This window comes from Anolis carolinensis, chromosome 2, assembly GCF_035594765.1.
Source record: "Anolis carolinensis isolate JA03-04 chromosome 2, rAnoCar3.1.pri, whole genome shotgun sequence".
NCBI lineage: Eukaryota > Metazoa > Chordata > Lepidosauria > Squamata > Dactyloidae > Anolis > Anolis carolinensis.
The window spans coordinates 96721456-96739302 of record NC_085842.1 but is presented as its reverse complement, the minus strand read 5'-3'; the positions used below and the strand labels follow the sequence as shown (position 1 = coordinate 96739302).

At 42.0% G+C, this 17847-nt stretch overlaps 1 long non-coding RNA gene across 1 annotated transcript in view; it reads left to right on the top strand.

The window, feature by feature from the left end:
- Positions 1 to 17847, top strand: part of LOC103279747 (uncharacterized) — a 199312-nt gene that overhangs the window by 62951 nt on the left and 118514 nt on the right. The window lies entirely within an intron of this gene.

Here is a 17847-nt window from a genome sequence, read left to right as displayed (position 1 = left end):
ATGCTGATTGGTTGTTGCTAACAGCGGGAGGGGGAAGCAGAGGCACGCCGACCAATCAGAAAGCCAGTGCCATTTTGGCCCCTCGGCCAGTCAGGAGCAGGGAGGCAGGCCGGGTGGGAAACAATGAACCGGGGATGGTTTTTGAGTGAATTTAAGTGCTTTTGTTTGTGAGTCACTGGTTCAGGAAAGGATTAGGAGAGTTGTTATCTCTTGCCTCAAGCTAAAAGGTCAAACACCTTTTGTGCAGGGATTTTAGTAAATCACAGTAAATCACAGTAAACAGTAAAATATCTCAGTTACCTTCTGCTATAAATATACGAAATATAGGATATAAAGCCTTGATTTTTGAGCTGTCTTTTACAAAGTCCTGGGGGGGGAGGGGGTCGATCACATATCTATCTTATCATATTGAGAAATTTCCCAGTTGTAGCACACTTCAGTCTCTTTTCAAGCATTGAGAACCATGGAGCTCATCACATGAGTTAAATTACTTCTGGCAGTCATGCGTAGCCCTTCATGGTTGAAAAGAGGTAGAAGTTTTCTGAGGGAAATCTGGCAATCAGTTTCATCACATTGAGAAATTTCCCCCTCATAGGACACTTCAGCCTCTTTTGAAGCATGGAGAGGCACGGAGCTCATCACATGTTCCAGGATTGAAAAGAGGCAGAAATGTCCTGAAAGGAGGGAACTCTGAACACGGGCCAGCAATCATGTCCTGAGCTCCTACCTCTTATCACACGTTACTCTCATGTTTTCAATTGAAAAACAGATGTGATGGAAACCATCAATAGTTTATCATCCTGTTTCACTGCCCAACTGTCAGCAGTCTCTTGTATCCTATGGGGTTTGATGCAGAAGCATAGGATTCCAGGGAAAAAATGGTTTTAACCTGGATCACTGTCTCTTGTATCCTGTGGGGTTTGGGACAAAACAATAAGATTCCATGGAAACAAGTGGTTTTAAACTGTTGTCAGTCTCCTTTAATGTAAGGGGCTTTGGGCTGGGCAAGAGATATCTTGGTTTTTGCATATTGTTGTTTCTCCTAATTAAAAATAAAAACATAATACTGACTTTGTGATGAATGTAAGATGAATGTATTGCCAGCTCTTAAGTTTCCACGTGTGAATATGAGTGTGTTGGAGAGGCATAAGCAAAACAGTATAAGAGGGGTGATTGTCTACTCTTAAAGGGATGGTCACCCATGCTTTCCCTTCTCAATGTGACTAGGTGGTATTTGATACTGGAATCATTACTTTATTCAGATAAACACATTAGTCCTGTCCTCATTTCTAGAGAATCCAATCAACTAGGTAATATTGTTCCTGCAATGTAAAATCCACCCCCTTCCCCACAGACTTTTGGAGAAATAATTTGGCCAACTTCTGCAATGAAACGTTTGAATTTTCATGCAATGAACATGTTGACTCAACTTTCATGGAGAAAGACTTTTGGAAAGACACACTGTGTAAAAATTTCTCCTGACTTGTTAACATAAACTTAAGATAGATAATAACGACAACAAAACAGCTCTGGATGCTAAAGAGAGAAACCGTGATGTGATGGCAGTGAGTGGAGCAGAGGGGTGCCGGTATGTGAAATTCTCTTTATTATTCTAAGTAAAGCAGTGCCTGAGGAATCCAACCAGGAGAACTGCCACAGCATGTAAGTGGCATACAGAATGACAAGAAAACATATTTCTCAGGGGAACACTGGCATTATTCAGTCACCTATGAGGCATAGAGCCAAAAATATAATATTAGTTTTCAAGAATGGTTTTCTGTTTCCTCAGCCACAGCCACCCTGGAGGGCTTGTTCCAGAAGAGGATCTTTGTTGTTTTCTTTTAAACAGCAGGAATGCATGTCACACAGAAAGGAGGCCTGGCATAGACTGGGAGAGGAACTCCACTGGGAGGTGAGAGGAGAGGGATGGAAGAGAGTGTTGTAGACAAGGGAAGAAGCAGACCTGTTTTCAGCAAGATGACCCCTACATAAATAGTACATTCTTAAACCACCTTGGAATATGGTCACTTCTGAGAACAGTTGAACAGAACCTCTGATCTTTCATTTCCATTGTAGCAGACTGAGCTTACCACCACCTAGCTTCTCTTTCTACCACTATCATGGTGATTCTATGTGGGCAAGAAAAAGTGGGCTCAATTCAAATTCATTGCTGGCTGTCCCCATGACATTCGCCAACTTCTAGTGAGCATCACTGATTTTTTTTGGCCTTACTCCAACTTTGCTCTGGTTTTTTTTGGGTGAAATCAGGAAACACTCAAGACTGCTGGGAACTCAGGAGTATGCTGAAACTGAGACAGCAGAATTGGGTCCTCATTCAGATGTCAGGCACCTCATCAGTAGAGGTGCTTATGATAGCTAGGAGCTTGGATGGAACTTGGAGCAGTGATGGAAACAAAAAGCATGAGGTGGATGTCCAGATGGATCAGTATGGCCTCAGCTCAGTTAGATCAGCATTGTTTTGGGTTTGGCTGGGTGTGTCTGCCTGCCTCCAGGGCTAGTCAAAGTGCTCCAGACTGGCCCCAACTTTAGTGGTCAGTGTAGACTCACCCTTAATTATTAAAACAGAAAATCTACGGAGAGTATGCTCTGTCAGCCTGAACAAGTGATTCCTCTGCTTGGTGAATCACAGCAGATAAATTGCTCACTGATGTGGTAATAATTGCCAATAGGGGTAAATTTAAGGGGACTTTATTGTGGCAGCAGTTTGTGTATATCATTCCCCAGTCTTTATATTTCTGGCTTTAAAACACTGCATTGGAGGTTACTCTGTGTTCAGAAATCTCTGTCACAAATCATATTGAATAAATTCTTCAGAGAAAATGGCTGTAAGTACCACTAAATCACCAAAAGCATTATGGGAAGTGGAAAGTAATTGAGACCTTGGGAAATCCTTCAGGAATCTGGCTGAAATTTGTTGTTTACTGTGTGTAGTGTTGTCTAGTCATTTTAGGCCACATTGTCTCCTCTGTTAGTCATTTCTGGGGCTCCTCGGCATATTGCCTTCTTAGCTGTAGGAAGGCTTCTTTGGAAGAACAGGCACTAATGGATTAGTCAGAAATGTCTGGAGTCATTTCCAAGGAGATGCCACACTGATCTTCTCACTGAGGAAGAAGGAGAATGTTCACACCCAGCAAAACAGCTGTGTGCTTGAACTTTCTTCCCCTACCTCACACCCCATTGCCAGTTGTGTGATTATCATCCACATATCAAGTTTATTCCATTATTGTGGAATCAGCAGGCATCAAAACAGAAACAGTTGTACTGTTCTATAGAGGATCTGCACTTCAAACAGTGCATGTGTGTCCAGGGAACTTATCAAATGACAATATTAAGAAGCATTGTTAAGTAAAGAGAGTACCTTTCAGTCCTCCCTCACTCGTTTTCATTTGTTCTCCTCTCATCAGACTTTAGTGCTTCCCCATAGGCATCCACTATCTGTGATGCCTCATGGGCCTTGTAGTCCTGCTCCTAGTGCCATCGTGGCAGATGAAGATGAAAACATGGGTTTTTGCCGGTTCAACAAGAGCCGGAGTCCTTTCACCTGCCGGATGTTGATGTTTGTCCCCAAGAATTCAGTAAAACAGACCTTGGACATTCCTCGCCTCCGTTCCCTAGAAAAGAATCCTACTGTGCTGACAGAGGAGTCAGGGAACAGAATCGCAGGAGTTTACGGATTGCTGCCAAACAACAGGCTGATTAGATCTGCTTCCCTTGGGAAATTCTAAGGAGTCTTGCATCTGAACAAAGTTGGGTTTCGCTTCCCGTTCTCTAGGGAAAGAGGTTGTTGGCGGGAAAACGAGACCCCAATATAGGTGCCTGACGCGGGAGAATCTTTGCGGAGTCAACAGAGCAGCTTCAGGAGTAAGATCGTGTGTGGACTTCGTAACCCCAGTTCCTTGCTTCCCGGATTAAGTATTCAAGACTTGCCTCGCCTTGCTTTAACCACGGAACTTGTTCTAAGAATCACTGTTTGCCTTGTATCCAGCCTTGTATCCAGCCTTGTATCCAGCCTTGTTTCCAGCCTTGTTTCCAGCCTTGTTGTCAAGCTACCTTGGACTCCCAAGACTGAGACATTTCCCCACACTATTGCTTGGCAAGAGTGTGTGTTTCGGTATTGGATAAAAACTTTGAACTCTAATATCATTTATTGGACAATACATTTTTGGACTATATTTGACCTCATTTGAAAGGTCTGCTTCTGAACTATATTCTTCACTTGTTTTTATTGCTTTTATACATTTCCTTAATAAAGATATTAGATAGAGATTGGCCTCCGTGTATGGTTCTTGGTGCCCTGCTGCCAGGGGTCTGACACTATCTTCCTCATCACACATAGGCAATAAGTCTCCGCCCCCAGTTTTTTCTTCATGCAAATCTGCCAGAATCCCTTTCCATGGGATGCAATAGTTCTGGATCTAAACCTATTGGACCCTTGAGACAGGGATGCTGTTTTAAACCATTGCTTTCCGGGAGATCCAATAGTTCTGCATCAAAAGCCATTGGACTCTTGAGACAGGGATATTGTTTTAAAACATTGCTTTCAATGGGATCCAATTGTTCTGCATCTAAACCCATTGTACCCTTGAAGCAGGGATGCTGTTTTAAACCATTGCTTTCCATGGGTTCCAATAGTACTACATCAAAACTCATTGGACTCTTGAGACCAGGATGCTGTTTTAAACCACTTCTTTCCATAGGAAGGCGTAATCATGCATTTCTATAAACAGGGATGACAACTCTCTGCTAGGTACAATATTATAATTGTTATGCTATATCTGTCATTAATATTTTAAAAGACATTTGTGAAGGGGAAGGAATTTTTAGGCACTTCTGTAAAGAGGGACGACAGCTTGCTGCTAAGGACCGCCCATCAGAATGCCTCTTTTCACCATGGCAAGCTCTGAAAAAGAACGGAGACTGTCATGGACCCCATGGCATGTTTTTTGAGATAAAATAACGGGTCCCTACTGCTGTTTTGTCTAAATTATTGATTATTTGTCCCCGTGATTACAGATCTGCTCAATTTCATGATTGCTCTGTAATTCAGTGAGCGGGGAGGGGGAGGGGAGGAGGAACGATGACCAGAAGTTGTCTGATGGTAGATGTGACTCCCATTTATGGTGGCTGCTCATAAAATGTGGAGAGGGGGTATCAGCATGAGGAGGTGGTCCAGATCTCTCCCTGCTCTCCTTTCAATAACATTGGGATAGGCCTCCTGATGTTGGTTTTGTCCTGGCATCTGTGATTGATAGTACATTTCTATTTTGATAGTGATTTGATAAGGAACTATATAATACCTGTCTCATATAAACAATGTGCTGAATTCTGCTATTTGTTGTGGTGAGGACTGTCTGTGTATATGTAATAATATATGTTTTAATATTGTTTTAACTTTGTGTCCTGTGAATTTTTAACAATGTATTTCTGAAATTGTAAGCTCCTTTGAGTCCAAACTGGTTAAAAGTAGGATAGAAATAGCAAAACAACAGTAATATACAGTGGATATCAGTGGATGGGCAATGCACAGTATCACAGCCTTGTTTGCTGGTGGAGGGAAGGTAGACACATTATCCACCCACACTCCAATTCCCAGCAGACTGGACCTCCTTGACTGAGCAGTTGCTGCCTAGGCTGAGAAGGGGATTGGGCCAGAAGCCACTACCTAGTTAAACTTCCTTAACTAAGAAAACAAAGTAAAATATTGGTCAATTTCATTTTTCAAAGAAAACAATATAAGTTTAAAGTTAAAATAATATCCAGAACTTTAAAGTTTGCTAAAATGAAAGCCCTGACGGAACCAATAATTCTCTTTAGGGCAATGCTTTCCAAACTGTGTGTTGCAACACATTAGTGTGTCAGCTGCAGTGTGTAGGTGTGTCATGTGAACATAATGAGAAACCCCTAAATCTATGTGAAATTAGCAATAGACATAGATTTAAAAACATTTAAATGAAATGTTTCATGACATATGTTATGTCTCTATACATTTCATTATCACACTTTATGTATGTGTTTGTGTTTCTGATAAGTGACTGGTTTAATCTCCGGTTGGCTAGTAAAACTGAATTACTGTGTCACAAAACTATGCATATCTAAAACAGTGTATCATCAACATGAAATGTTTAGAAAGCTCTGTTTTAGGGTCTATCTCATCTCCAAGTTTCATAAAGATGAAACAGAAAATTTACAATCATTTAGGTTTTTAACAGAAGTGAATTGGAAAAGCAGCAAGATGGATTGTCAAAGCATAGTCCAGATCTGATCTGCAAATATGGTCAGAATAGATTGGGATACAGGTCCTGAATCAGATCGAGAGTGGCAGTCCACAGTGCTACTTACAAGTTTTTGGATCCTATCAGAAAAAAGTATTTGCTTCCAATGTGCTTTGCTTCACTTTGCCCTCCTCACTATGTAACTCTTCATTCTACCTGTGTGCAAGGAACCCTGGGATTTACTGCACTTGATAAGGTTGTTGTTGCTGTTGTTTTTGTTATAATGTGTCTTCAAACCATTTCTGATCTATGACAATCCTAAAATTAACCTATCATAGGGTTTTCTTGGCAAGATTTGTTCAGAGAAGGTTTGCCTTTGTATGAGGTTGAGAGATTATGATTTCCCAGATCACCTAGTGGGTTTCCATGGCTGAGCTGTGGTACGAACTCTACTCTCCAAAGTCATAATCCAATGCTCAAACCACCATATCAGTAAAGAAATGTACATATATGAATATCATAGCAATGTTTTTATCCTTCCCCTTACCAGAAAACACCTGAATTAAAAAAGAAAAATCCTTAGAACTCTATTCAGTTAAAAAAATTAAGTAAAAGGTAATATAATGCTTTATTTTCCATCTTTTTTGTGATGCTCTATATATGATAGGTAAGCAGCTGAAACAAAATTGAGGGCCAGTTTTGCTCTTGGACCTCAAGGTGCCACATGAACTGCCCAAAGTGCCCTGAACTCCAAACCAAAAATGTTGACTCCACTTCTGGTTTTGAAAATGGGCATTTTTTGAATGCTTCAGTGTATTTAAAATGCAAATTATCACTCAGAGACATCCACAAGGAACATCTATATCTTCTCTTTTGTCGGGGACACTCTGGGGAATCTGGAATGGACAAGGGACATGAAATCAGCATTGGGACAATGATATCAGGGAACACCTACATATAGCAATATTTATGTTTTGCAGCTTTTATGTTTGACTGTTGTGCTGGATGCTTTGCCTTTTGTAGCCATCCATAATGTATGGGTGTTATGCAAGATATTTCCCCATATTAATATTCATAATTACTTTACAGAGACAATTGTGATGATGTTTGCATACTTATTTTGGGAATCTGATTGATTGTTGCAATAGTTCTTTGTATGAAATGTAGTGGCTTGGAGAAGGAGGACACTACGATGGAAAGTATAGGCAAATTGTATTCAGGGATGTGTGGGTATAAGTGTGTATTGCTCATACCTTCTTGATGGTGCTACCCACCAGAATCCACTGTTGGTAGAAATGGGGAAATGTAGCAACCACCATAATGCTCATGAATTTCATTCCAGGGGCACAATGTTTACATTTAGCGATGTGTTTCTATGCAGAGATGTTATTGGCAGTTGGTGGCTGGCTAAGCAAACAGGGCAATTTGTGGAAACCATCTATGCCTGCAGGAGAATAGCAGCAATATACAACAATAATGGGGCAGGCTGAGCTCGACTGAACAAACACACTGATCCAAAGTCTACCAGCATAGAATAAATGAACATAGTGATTTCCCCCCACAGCCTGTTTCTCTGCTTGCCTCCATTTTCCTTCATTAGTATGACTCTCCTTATTCATTTAATCAATTTTCTCTCCTAAGTTATGTCTCACTGCAGCACTGAGCTTTTTGCAGCCAATGTCAGAGGAGTGCTGGAAGAAGGAGAGAGGCATTTCCCACTGATTACTGCTTTATTGAAACAAAACATGTTAACACTGGCAACACTCTAGATATGTGTGTAGTAAAGAACTGTGATTTCCTGGCTCTGCTTAGTATGAAATGTCTGATGAAGAATACTGGCAGGATGCCACAGCTCATCTTTTTTATTCATTATCACTCTGTTTAAATTTTGTTTCCTTTCTCGTGTGTCATTTGCTAAACTCTGCAGAGTGGAAGGAGAAAGGACAAATACCAAGAGGCACTACACAAAGAAATCCTGAGGCCATGTAGCCATAGTACAAAAGTGAAGGAGTTGAGGACAAAATGAAGGAGGTTCTTAATGTTTTAAAAGAGTTGGCTAACCAGAAGGTATAGTGGTCATGTCTCTATTTGATCAACTTTTTACAGGTAGCATTTTGCTGGGGAAAGAGACTGGTTAATATGTTAAGAGATGCTGTTTTAAGATCCTAAATATGAAGATAGTTAGGATTAGCCAACTTATCTATATCTGTGGTTCTCAAAATTAAATCATTTGAGTGTTTTGGGCTTCCGCTCCCAGGAGTCCAAGCCAATATAACCAATGTTTAGGAATTCTGGAAGTTTTGGTGGACCAAATGGATTATAATTGGGTATTAACCCTGTAAAAAACCACAACACACACCTCATTTGAAATAATAAAAAGGTAATTTGTTTCATGGGGTAAGACAATTTGCCACCCCACCCCCCAACACAAATGAAAGAATTCCTTTTATCAGAAATTGCAGGTGATAAGCACTGTAGGAAGGACGACAGGAATTTGCCATCCATTGCATCTGACCATTGGCCCATCTACCCCACTGTAGTCTAAAACAGTGGTGGACAACGTGTGTCCCTCTTGATTTTGTTTTACTATAACCAGGTTTGGAGAACCTTCTGGATCTGAGTCCTGTTTGGAAGTTTATTCTACATAATAAAAGTGGTTAGGTAATGAATGTGAATAGTGTAATGTGTACTGGGTGTAAGTGAGATAGAATTGATTTTCACAGTACAAAATCTAGTTATAGTTATTGAGAAATCAGTGACACGGTGTTCAGTAGTATTTAGCCCCACACAAGATCATTGCAATCCTGGATTTTCTGGGGTTCAGAATTCACAATTATTCTATAAATGTACATTTCAGCTTTTTAAAAGCCTGAAGCACAGCCGATTGGGCTGTGAAATGGACACACAGCTGAAATGGACACAAGGAAGCATGAATGAAAAGCAATTAGAACTCTCTGAAACTCTTTATTTTAAACTGTATAATTTGCTTATATAAAATCTTATATTAAGATATTGGCACATGTGCATATATGGTTTAGCGTATTACAAAGTGATTTACTAAAAAACTTCCTCTGGATGTCCCCTATCTGCCTTCCATCTTGTTTTGAGACAGATGAAGCCTGTGAGGCTGGTGGGGGAAGAAATCCCAGGACACACAGGTCTTTGAGTGTGATTTTCTTGCTTCTTGGCAGGGGGTTGGACTTGATGGCCCGTGAGTTCTCTTCCAACTCTATGATTCTATGATTCTTTGTGGGGATGTGTTCTCAGGTCCCTGGTTTCTTTGTCTTCCCTTTTAAACCCGCATTTTTGTTCTGTCTGGAAGCACTCTTCGTTTGCTGTTGAAACTGGTTGAATCCCTAATTGCTACAAGCATTCAGCAGATACAATTCTCAACTTGCAGCCTAGATTATATGAGAAAGGAAACATGAACTTTTGAAAAAGTGGGTTTTTAGAGTTCCATCACTCAAGTGTCAAAAGTCTAAAGGTGTTTTTCATGGTAGCTATTAACACCTTAAAATCCCAATGTGACTGTCACCCACCTTTCCAATGCTCCATATAAACCACAACAAAATTTTGGGAAGGAGGAGAGTCTAGCTTTTATCCATACTTTTATCTCAACTAGACTTGTGTTTGGCAATGTAGGTAAGTGAAACCATGGATACTGAATTCTTGTATAAGGATGCCACACTGTATTGTCAAATAGATGATTGGAATATATTAGATTTGGGGGTGTGGAGTGTGGTCATCTTCCTCTTCAAAGGCTTATTCCTATAAATGTGGACATTCTGATTAGGAATGAAAAAGCAGTTACTATCCATTACAGTTTCAGATTTTATTATTGGATCCTGCATGCGGATGTTCACATACCTATGGATGTGTGTATTTCCTATTGTATTTATTGTTGCATTTTGATCTTTTGTGGCTGTGTTATGCATTTTAGGTGCATCTCCAATGAAAAAAGGTGGGATGTGCATTATTAAAACAAATACCGATGGGGGAAAATAGTGGCAGATTGTGGGTAGCACTGAAACAAATGGGTGAAACTGTCTCCCAATTGGGTTTCTTAATTAAAGTCATTTTTCAAAGTTTCCACAGCAAATATTGTTTAGCATGGTGTCTGCTTTAATTTACATGTCACTTGTTCATTATGGGTTGAGTCATTCTGCATTTCCCCACCATCATTGGCTTAAACTGAGCAATGCAAGTTGGAAAGTAAAATAAGCGAAGTATTTTCAAATGGTGGGGTGGGCTGCTGGTTTCTGTGGAGTGATGGATGTCTTGCTGTTCCTAGTGTGAACTTTAAAAGGGTTGGTATATCACCTTACCTCCACTCAAATAGTCATCACATCTTGGACAACTTCTTTACACTTTCAACTAAGATTTGAAACAGATTTATCAGGTACCACTACCAAAAGGCAAACTCAAATCTGCTTTCCCTTGCTCCTGTGGCAGGTAGGTGGAGCTGAGAGGAGCTGTGGAGGATGGGATTAGTAACATTGATGAGATATGTAGCATGTTCTGAATTTAAAAACCACTGTTTTGACATTATCAACAGTATCAAATGTGGTACCAAAGTTAAGAGCACTGTAGAATTAATACAATTTGACATCACTTTGACTACCATGACTCAATGCTGGGAGTTGTTGTTTAGTGAGACACCAGCAGTCTTTGGTTGAGAAGGTAAAAGCTCTTATAAAACTACAATTCCCATAATTCTATTGCATTGAGCGATGGCAGTTAAAGTGGTGTCAAATTGCATTAATTCTGTCTTATATATACAAACTTTAAATAGCAAAGAAGCTGTGCTAATGACAAAACAAAAGCACTCATATTGTGAAGAGCGCCTCAAATTAGCACTTCAAATATGTGATGGGCAATTGGTGTTGATATGACTTGTGAAGCTTGTGTGTGTACACTGATATCATTCGAGAGAAGGTGAAGAGATAACCTTTCAAAAACCAAGTTGCTGCCTGTGCCTTCCTCCATTTCCCTAAACAATTTAACTGGTAATGGCTTCACCAGTGGAGTCATTAATGATGTGTATTCAGGCTCCCTCCCATGGAACTCAGCACATGGGGTGCACACATGTTTATGGCTAGCCATGCCAAATTAATATCCATTCTGTTCTCTTACCTCTTATCTAGGATTAATCTTCTAGATGGGCATGCTTTACAGTACCACAGTATGCAGGATATAGTAATTTCTATTGCTTCTGATTCCTTCATGAATTTTTGGAGCATATTTTTTATTACTTAAATGCCTTTTCCCATTTTACTATAAATTTAATTAGTAGCTGTTCTTTAGATCTGTTTCCCACAATGTGCAAAGAGTTCATTGGGGTGGGGGTGATGATGGTTTGAAAAGTGAAGTTTTGCAGCTTTGACTGAGATAAAACTTATGGCCTGATTGGATTTTGGGGAGATAGCTGAGAGGCCAGACTTTGATCTTTCTCTTTAGAACAGGAGGTTCTTGTAATAAATATAGAGGAAAGGATGCATCTTCTGGTAGAGCTACAGGAATAAAAAATAAATACCTGCTCTCTTGACATTCAAAATGGCATAGTGTAGAGCAGGGGTCCCCAAACTATGGCCCGTGGGCCACATTCGGCCCCCTGAAGCCATTTATTCAGCCCACCGGGTGTTTTTGCCTCCCCTGCTTGTCCTGTTTCAAAGACAACTCTTCCTGGGTGGGGGGGGGCAGCCAAGAGGAGGAAAGCTGCTGCTGCTGCTACTGCTGGCTCTTGGCAGCAGGCAGGAGGGCGGGGGAGGGACCTTAGGAGCCTGCTCTCCATTCTCCTCCTTTTCCTCTACTTCCTTCCTCTTCTTCTGAAGCAGCAGGCAGGGGAAGGACTTTAAGAGCCCACCCGCCGTCCTTCTCCTGTTCCTCTCTGTCCTTCTCTTTCAAGGTGGCAGTGGCAGCAGTGCGGCTGCAGGCTGAGCATTGTCCTCTTCCTCTCCTTCCTTCTTTTCTTCCAAAGCAGCACTGTCACCATTGCTTTGGATGAGGAGGAAGGAGAGGAAGAAGATGACACTCAGTCTAGAGCCGCATTGCCTCTGGTGCCGCTTTGGAAGAGAAGGAAGGAGAGGAAAAAGAGGAGAATGGTGAGTGGGCTCCTAAAGCCCCTCCCCTGCCCACTGCTTTGGAAGAAGAGGAAGGAAGGAGAGGAAAAGGAGGAGAATGGGCTTCTAAAGTCCCTTCCTCGTCCACTACTTCAGTCATCAAGACAAACATTGTTTTTGAAGGCTTTCATGGCTAGGTTTACTGGGTTGCTGAGAGTTTTCTGGGCCATCTGGCCATGTTCCAGAAGCATTCTTTCCAGGCATTTCACCCACATCTATGACAGGCATCCTCAGAGGCTGCGAGGTCTGTTGGAAACTAGGCAAGGGAGGTTTATATATCTGTGGAAGGTCCAGGGTGGGAGAAAAAAAAACTCTTATCTGTTAGAGGCCAGTGTGAATGTTGCAATTAATCATCTTGATTAGTATTGAAAAGCCTTGCAGTTTCAAGGCCTGGCTACTTCCTGCCTGGGGAATCAACTATGGAACTGGACATTGACCATCTCATTAGCCAAAAGCAGGCTCATAAGATATGTGCAGTGTGCATAGGAATTTGTTCATAGTTTTTTTTAAAACTACAGTCTGTCCCTCCAAGGGTCTGAGGGACAGTGACCTGGCACCCAGTTTAAAAGGTTTGGAGGCCCCTGGTGTAGAGATTCTAGTAAAAACAGCACAGTCCTTTAGTAGACATTTTGTCCTGTCTGGGTTTAAATCCTGTTGCTTCTTCCCAACTTTAGTAGACCCACTCTATCAATGGTGAGTCCACATACAGGTAAAACCTATTGCTTCAGTGGGTCCTGTTCGAGAGGTCATCCAGATAGGTCTAAAATGCAGGACCTGTCTTAGTTTTACCGGAGGCATCCAAATGGTTTCTGATTCCCCTGACTACCTCCTCACTTCAATTTCCCAGAGATTGGTCGGCATTGGCTGAATGATGGTGTTCGGTGCCAACTGCCTGAAGTGCTACATCTGCATGCAGGACCATGCAGTTTTCTTCTGGAATGGCATCACTGACTGAATTTCTCCTAGGGCAGTGGTTCTCAACCTGGGGTCCCCAAATATTTTTGGCCTTCAACTCCCAGAAATCTTAACAGCTGGTAAAATGGCTGGGATTTTTGGGAGTTGTAGGCCAAAAACATCTGTGGACCCTATTTTGAGAACCATTGCCCTAGTATATGACAAATCATGTATGAGCTGATATTCTCCAGGGGCCTTTTTTTAGGAATAATCCCAAGAGGAAGAGACCATGGAATTAGGCAGCAGAAGTGAAGCAAAAGAGCCCACTACCCTGCCTTCCTTAACTTCCATATCGATTTTTGCATAGGGCCAGTTCTCTCTGATAGGGATTCCTGTCCAGCCACCAATCCAGCTCCTGAGTATTAATTGGACTGGGGCCCTTTAGGAGCCACAAATGCCCTTGAACCCCATTTTGTGCCTACTGCCTCTCTTTGACTAGCCTTGAGGAGTTGGCCCTTAACACAGTTCTTTGTTAAGTGGGAACCATTACAGAGAGATAAAAAGTGCTGAAATTTTCCTGCTTTGTGCCAAATTAATTCGCTTTTATTTGAGGTGTTATTTGGACACCTCAGTAAAAACATGGGAGCTTGTGCATTTTGTGAGCTGTCTAAAGTAGAGACACAACTAGTAAGAGTTTTAATCAGCAGTGACCTACCTGCCCTCTGTGCAGGCCTGGGTTCTGAGGTGGGGCCTCCCCCCACCCTGTTCTCCCTCCAGCGCCTGCACATGCCCCCTGTTTTCATCATCTAATGACAAGATTGCCAGCAGAGGCAGAAGCTTGGATGGTGTTTTCTTGGCTGGGCCCTTCCCTTTAGTGCCACTGACATTCTTCTTAGGTGTTATTCTGCAAAGGAAAGAAATGCCATCAAGTTAGCCATTGGCCATTTCATTGAGTTGAGGGCCCCCAATTACCATGCAGAGCCTTAATTTCTTCCATTGGATTGTAACCTATAATGGGACCACTCACATGCCCTATGGACATACATTGGATTCCTGTCTCAGCCTACCCCTTATATATCAGTGGTCCCAACCCCTCAAGATATGCTAGCCATCTCTTTATTACATCAATATAGGCCCTGTTTAAATAAAGGCCTCTAGGATCTATATTCTCCAATATATTATACAGTTGAACTGTTAGCCCTGCACCATATATATATATATATATATATATACACAGTAGAGTCTCACTTATCCAACGTAAACGGGCCGGCAGAACTGGATAAGCGAATATGTTGGATAATAAGGAGAGATTAAGGAAAAGCCTATTAAATATCAAAATAGGTTATGATTTTACAAATTAAACACCAAAACATCATGTTAGACAACAAATTTGACAGAAAAAGTAGTTCAATACGCAGTAATGCTATGTAGTAATTACTGTATTTACAAATCTAGCACCAAAATATCATGATGTATTGAAAACATTGACTACAAAAATGCGTTGGATAATCCAGAACATTGGATAAGCGAGTGTTGGATAAGTGAGACTCTACTGTATATATACACACGCACACACACACACACATACATATACACATACATACACGCACACACACACCATACTTTTGTGCAATTGAGTCATTAATAACACATGGTAGGGAAGGGGGTGGGCCCAGGCACACCACACCAAAGTGCTGCTCCTGCACTATGCAAGGTGCCCAAAAGCTCCCCACCCCACTTCCATTAACCACCAAACAAATATTGAAGAGGCTGAGTCAAAGAGCAAGTCTGCTGCGGGGATGGGGTGGGGACACACAACAAGGCACCACAAATGATTCTCACAACAGCCTCCACTTCATACCCCCACCCCCAGATGCACTGGAGAGATGCAAGGCACCTTCAGCCAGAATGCCTTCCCATTGCCTGCCCCAAATCCTGCTAAGGTCCTTGTGCACCTATTGCGACTTGTGCAGCAGCACACTTCACCAGGACACCAACAGATAGGTGGGCAGAAGACTGGATCCTAAAGGCCCAAGGGCAGCTGAAATTGGGCACCCACCTCCTGTAGGGAAAATAAGTCCCCTCTCCACCAAGGCCCTCCCCATAATACAGCTGGAGTGGGGGGAAAGGAGGGGCCAAGTGACTCTATCCTCCCACCTCCCACCTCCCCCGAGACTCACAGTTATGCAATCCCTTCACTTCCAATGATTAAATCCCAACATGGAGCTTCAGGGACTACTCAGCCTTAAATAGGCGGACCCCGGCCCACAGATAATAGTCCCAGCCAGGACTAAATACCTGAACCTCCCTTCATTGGGGGGGGGGGGTGGAGATAGGGAGAGGAAACCTAATTTTACTTACCTTTTTGAGTTATCTGTGCTTTTTGGGGTGCAGTGTGGGTTCTGGGAGCTGCAGTGGACCTTGCTCATGAAGCCCTTAGGTTATACAGTTCCCCTTCTGTTCGAAAACATCTGAAGGACACTTGAAGAAAGATAGCACAGTTTATACACTGTAATTTATTAAAGTATTTATTGACAACATTTCTCTCTCATCTTTCCATAATGTATGACTCTGTTTTAGTAGTCAAAATAGATTAGCCAAATTTCAGAATGGCCTGAGATTTTCTGCCTGAATAACATTGTTCCTTTTCTGAGTGTTGTTAAGGACATACAGAAGTGTTTAAAGCATTTATATACCAAGATTAAAATATTCAAGGCATGATTTAAATGTCCACATGTTAATTTTCCTTAAGAAATGGAAAAATCGAGGCACATTTATTTTAACTTTTAGAATGAGCATACTACCTCATCAGATGGGCTGATTTGTCCATTGTATGCTGCTTCCCCTCCATTTTCAGCAGGGAGCCCTTCACATGATGCACAGGCATTTCCGATTGGGCTCCATGTTGAAAAGGGGGAGAAAGCAGTGCACGCTGCCACTATGGCATCATGTGAGGCTTCCTGTGTTGTCTTTCCTGAATTGGGGGAAGCTGGGTAGTGACACAATCCTCCCTCCCCCAATGGGATGAGGGGCAAGGTAAAGCGGGCGATGCGTGGTGTGGAGCATTCCCCACAATGGGAGCCTATGGATTTGCCTCGATGCACGGTGAATCCATGTGCCTCTTTGATGTGATCACAACACTAGTACTATTCTGACTTAATATAATTTCTGTATATATGTCTACCAGAATTAGTTAGTTCTTAGTCTTGCAGTCATTGCAGTCATCAACTGTATGTGCGATATGCCTCTCCTACAAGAGATTTGTGTGTGGGGTATGAGTTTTATGATTCTAATCAACAAAGGTAGGATTTTTTTCTAGTAGTAGAACAGGAGTAGAACTGGAGAATACCTAGCTCTTGTCCTGAGAGTCATCCTTTTCATAATCTGCTTGGCTGTCCATTAATCGCTGCTCAGCCCGCCCCTTGTCCCTGATTGGTGGACTGTAGGAAGCCATCTGATTGGGGGGATTTCGAGCCACCCAGTCAAAGAGCCAATCAGAGTGGAACTGGGCGGGGAAAGGTGGGGAGGGAGATTTGAATTGCTCCGCCTGTCTTTTTGCTTATAAAAATTGCTGCAATGTATTATGTGACATGTCATCACGGCGAGCGATTGCGTCTTGACATCCGCGTCAGCTGACTCGAAATAAAGACAACTCGGTTCTCTCTTTTCAAGATTTGGGTGAGATTATTGTGGGAAATAGGGTTTTAATTTTCAGTGCCCCCGCTGGCCAGGATTGAATCCTGCGGTCAGAGGGCATCGGTTAGTCCCTACTCCAGGGATGAACCCTAAATTTGCTCGACAACACCATCATATGCTGTAATGACAGCTGGAGCTTTGGGGCACTGAGGAAGGGGAGGAAGAGTAGGAAACACTCCTTCTTCTCCTCCCTTCCCAATGCACCCTATTGCCCAGGCCAACATCACTACATGTGATGGTGGATGGGTTGGACCATGTCATGGCCAGAGACTGGCATGACATGGAAAGGGGGAGAAGGATAGGAAGGGGACTGCCATCCCATGTCCATGAGCCACCTAAGCCTGGGAAACACAGGATTGCAGTGGCCAACTCCCTGATCACAGATTCCATAAATGCTGCTTTCCAGACATGTGAACTGTCGCCCAACTTACATGCAATTAAACCCTTTAATGCAATCAGATTCACCCATCCACACATTAGCCTTTTAATATATCAATCCAGAATGTAGTAATCTGTCAGTTCCCTATGCTTAACGATTCACTGGCCAACACACATTTGAGTACTTCAAATGTTAGTTCTGCTTCTTGGTATTTTTGACTAGCTGATTTAAAAATTGGCATCAGTTTCCCTCTATCAGCTCTAGTTTTTGAGACACAGAGCATATGTCATCTACCAGTTGCCATAGAAAATTATGATAACCATATCTAAGAAACTAGAGCTGATGCAGTCCATCCAATGCAACTTTCTTATTGCCTCAGATAATTCCAGAAACAGATTTTAAAACCAAGATGTCAAGAAAAAACATTTTTGTTGGGTTATGTTATCAGATTATAGGACCCACTGGTGAAAATTTCCCCACTTAAATTAATGTGTTTGCTTAAGGCAATCCATTTTGGTCCCCATGA